At 41.2% G+C, this 4,810-nt stretch overlaps 1 long non-coding RNA gene across 1 annotated transcript; it reads left to right on the top strand.

The window, feature by feature from the left end:
* The first annotated feature begins 1,252 nt into the window (after window positions 1-1,252).
* LOC125378633 lies at window positions 1,253-4,139 on the top strand. Its single transcript, XR_007220422.1, has 3 exons — window positions 1,253-1,732; window positions 2,600-2,626; window positions 3,371-4,139. It is a non-coding gene; the product is annotated as an uncharacterized LOC125378633 (long non-coding RNA).
* Window positions 4,140-4,810: the final 671 nt, after the last annotated feature.

Below are 4,810 nucleotides of genomic sequence, written 5' to 3'. Positions count from 1 at the left end.
AATATATAAAACCTCAGATTGGAGACGTATATATTTTTCATAAGGACTTTTGGCTACGAGGATTGGTTATGAAATGAATGCAATAAATAGCTTCGTGTACACTATTAGGAGATGAACATACTGTGTATGTTTTCAGTGTAGAGCTTTGTTACCTGTAGATTTAACCGGGCTCAATTGAATTTGAAACCTAACGTGCGGCGCGAGGTTTCAAATACTAAAATTTTTTTTTTTTTAAATATAAAAATACTAAATTTAAATCTGAATTACGGAATCACCGACAACCGCCTTTAAACAAAATATGGGGCTGTATATGCTCAAGCAGTTTGTTAACATCGTAATACGTCACTCCAACATATATAAAGCATTGAAAGCATATAAGCACGGCAACTTGGAATCAAATATGAGGTGGGCATCCCTAAAGAAAATTATGTTATGTAGTAAGCAAACCTTGCAAAACTTTCGTTCTACACAGCACGTCATGATCACGACGTCATATCGCTCACTGTGACGCAAGAGATATGACGTCACAGTCGTATTTAGAAAAGCGCCAAATTCCAACCTCTTTTGTCCCCACCTTTTGTCCCTGTATTTAACCACCTCGGATTGACTAATGAGAATCGAGTAATTTCCAAATTCATGGTACAATACATAATAGTTACTACATGGCACATAAGTGGGGGTGTGAGATTTGGTGGGCCTTTGGACACAGTATTACATTAGATCGCTGTGATAACCACATCATCTAGGATCACCAGATCACACTATTGACATACATGTGTTGCGTTTACCATTAACGATAATCACCGTTAGCTAATACCATGTGCAGAGTGTCATCAGGTAATAGACCCGTGAAGATCTGGGGTATAAGAGGTCTTCAGCAACCCATGCTTGCCCTAAAAGGCGACTACGCTTGTCGTAAGAGGCGACTAACGGGATCGGGTGGTCAGGCTCGCCCTCTTGGTTGATGCATGTCATCGTATCCCAATTGCGTGTATCGATGCTCATGATATCAATCACTGGATTGTCTGGTCCAGACTCGATCATATACACAGACCGCCGTCATAAAGCCGGAATATCGCTGAGTGCGGCGTTAAACAACAAACAAACAAACATTAGATAATATATTTTATTTATACACGTTGTCAGTTTTTTTGTGATTATTACGATTTGTTTACAGGTAAGCTCAGGCTCAACTACGCCCGTAAGTTGCATTTTTTTGCCTATTTTCTGAAATGATGAAATAATTGTCATGAACCTTAGCTCTCTGTCATCACAAAGAAGTTCACATACGTTACATAAATGAAACGCATGAACCATGTCCTACCAATTTGCTCAATATAGGTACAAACATTTGTACGTTCGTCATGGATGAATGGATGTGAGCGTTGCAGAAAAGACCAGATCCCAAGTATCCGACGCTAGTTTTAAAAGTTGAATGAAGATGTCCTGGTGGTGATGCTCTGTGACGGGGCTGATCACGTGTCTGCACATACAGATGGTGTGGATCAATGCTCATGCTTTTAGCCCCCCGATTTGTCTTGTTTATGACTTGTTTATGTTTATTGCCGTTATGTAGCTGACTGCGGTGATAAACAACATTCACTCCATCAAATTCACGTGTAATGGATGTATGCACGGTGACTGGCTTGCAGATGTATTGTTAGTTTTGAAAGCTATCCTTAACTGAATCTTCTCTTTCCTTCAGGGACCTTCTTCAACACCAACAACGACTGTGAGTGTAGCCCTGATGCTTACTTCTAATTGGTTTGTTTGTTTATATGTGACGTGAAAGGAAAAGTGTTTTTAAAGATAAATATATACTGGGTATGAAGTGAAAGCATATTTCGTGGAGGGTAAACTTTTTATAATAGTAAATTCGTGGTACATCAGTGGGTGAGTGGGTTTTGCTTAACGCCAAGTTGGTTTAACTTTGGACAGTGTTTAAATTATATCACTGTGTCAGGGCAAATGAGATCAGAGTGATAAATTCCGCATCTAAGATTATGAAATTATAGATATTTCTCCTCTTTTTGCCTCTACACCCATGTGCAGTTTCTCATTATTGATAAAAACGGCGTAAAACCATACTCACCCATTTATACATGCTGGTTTTGTGTTTTAAGTTGCGTTCTACTGCCTCTTTATCAAAATGATTCAACGATTCTTATTTGAACGTATCATTACATACTATAGCACATGGAAGTGCATGTGAGATGAACGAAATGCATGAACCATGTCCTACTCATGATCATTTCCTCTATGTAGGCACAAGCATATGTACGTTCTTCATGGATGAATGGATGTTGGATTTCGGAAAAGACTAGATTCCAATTGTACCACGCTTATTGAAAAAAATCCACTAAAGAGAGCTCTGTGGCTTGGCTGACCTCGTGTCTTCGCATCCTGATGGTGTAGACCGTTGCTAATTTCAGTCACTGGTTTGTCTGATCCAGAATCGTTTATGATGAGGCCGCCGTGAGGTAGCTGGAACATTTCTGACTACGGCGATAAACAACATTCACTCCATCGTCTCACAGTGACTGGTTTTGCAGATATTGTGTCAATATTGAAAGCTAACTGATTTTTGTCTTTTCTTCAGGGAGGTAATGAAACATCATTAAACCATGTGAGTATATACCACATATATGAGTTTAAGTATGAGTGTGTGCATAAGAATGATATTACGCCGCTTTTAGCAAAATCCACCGATATCGTGGCGGGGACACCAGAAATTGTCTTCACACAGTGTACACATGTGGAGAATCGAACCCGGGCCTTCGGCGTGACGAGCGAATGCTTTAACCACTGGGCTATCCCACCGACCGTTAAACATGAATTGGTTGAAAGAAGGTAATTCCAATCGTACCCCTGAAGACCCGGGGTAGGATAGGTCTTCGGCAACCCATCCTTGTCGTAAAAGGCGACTATGCTTGTCGTAAGAGGCGACTAACGGGATCGGGTGGTCAGGCTCGCCGACTTGGTTGATGCTTGTGTTTGTCCCAATTTTGTGGATCGATGCTCATGACCCCAATCACTGGATTGTTTGGTCCAGACTCGATTATTTTCAACCCGCCGTCATATAGCTAGAATATTGCTGAGTGCGGCGTTTAACAACAAACAAACAAACAAAGTTGGTGAATTGAAACAGTTTCTCGTTGTCCACGGGTGAATGGATGGATGATAGAGCAATACACTCTCTGTGAGCCTGAGAATTCTCTGATCCACTGACGGGGTAATACAATCACTCTTGGGCATATGTTGTGAGGAGTCTTATGGCAGATTCACATGATGTCACAAAATATAGACGATTAACATTTGAAAAGAATAATTTGTTTCAGAAATTACAAGGAAAACAAATGACTCGTTTCAGAACACTGCCAGCGCTGTGACGTCATCGATCTTCGGGACAGTTCTCTCCGTTGTGGGCGTGGCCACCGTTAGACAAGTGCTCTAGACCGTCCTTCTGACCAACGTCAACTGTACAAGGAGAATACTTATCACACAAAAGGGAACGTCAGAATTGTATAGATGTATTATTAAGTGACATTTCACCACCTAGAACTTCTTATGTACACAGTTACTCTCAGAACAATAACGTGTCTTTGTTCATATGTTTTAAATATTCATTTTCTTTGAGGATATAGTTTTGGCAATATAGGTATTTTCCTTGTGACATAACCCCTGGCAAACTGACGTCACACTGTCTCCATTTTCTACCTATTTCCATACCTTCCTGTTCTAAATTGTCCATGATTAAGAATTCCAACGAAGCCATTTCTACTTGTCTCCCCGCTAAGACAAAGTACCACGTGTTTTGTACAGTGAGTTTATAAGTAGCCGTTCTGTGGCAATGACTTGGGTTCGCGTGATCACATGTTGTAATGCTTGTTTGTTTGCTGTTTAACGCCGCACTCAGCAACATTCCAGCTATATGACGGCGGTCTGTAAATAATGGAGTCTGGTCCAGACAATCCAGTGATTGACATCCACTGCAATCTGGCAATCACTACATGTTGTAATGCAGTCATAGAGAGACTGAAGTTTATGATTTTACCGTTGTATCTGAAATGACTTGCTATAAAACCCTGTTCTGTAATACACAATAATGATTTTGCAATAAAACACTGTTTCCGATCTGTGATACATGAAACATGTTATTGTTTGGTAATACTTGAGAGTGAGTGAGTCTGGTTGAGTGAGTGAGTGAGTGAGTGAGTGAGTGGGTGAGTGAGTGAGTGAGTGAGTGAGTGAGTGAGTGAGTGAGTGAGTGAGTGAGTGAGTGAGTGAGTGAGTGAGTGAGTGAGTGGTCTGGGTGAGTCAGTGAGTGAGTTTGGATTAAGGCCGCTTTGTATCACTGTGCTGCCTGAATATAGAAGAGTGCACACATGTGAGTGGCTCAGACATTTCAGGCGCCGCAATTTGTTGTGTTGCCTCCCTTAGGTGTGACAGTAAGTTATGATCGTGGGTCCCTGGCTAGCCATGAATATGTTTCTTGTTTTTAAGCACCATACACGTGTTCATGTGTTTCACCAAAATGGTAGGACCTCCATCACTTCCGGTTGCATCCCACATCAAGCTTACACGCCGTGATATAACTGAAATGCTGTTCGAAGCGACATGAAAGCAAACTCACTCACTAATACAGGAGGAGAGTCCGAGAGGGTGCAGGTTGTAGACGATTGTGAAATACACAACCACGAGTGTGGTGCTTACAAATGACGGATATTAATTAGTGCGGACCCTCAAGAGGTCATACTCAAGAGACACAACTCTGCATGGCAACGACAATACATTTCCCTTCTAGTGAGTG

Source organism: Haliotis rufescens, unplaced genomic scaffold (assembly GCF_023055435.1).
Source record: "Haliotis rufescens isolate VD_foot unplaced genomic scaffold, xgHalRufe1.0.p SCAF_13, whole genome shotgun sequence".
Classification (NCBI taxonomy): Eukaryota; Metazoa; Mollusca; class Gastropoda; order Lepetellida; family Haliotidae; genus Haliotis; species Haliotis rufescens.
The sequence above is the reverse complement of the archived record's forward strand: the minus strand, read 5'-3'. Positions and strand labels throughout refer to the sequence as shown.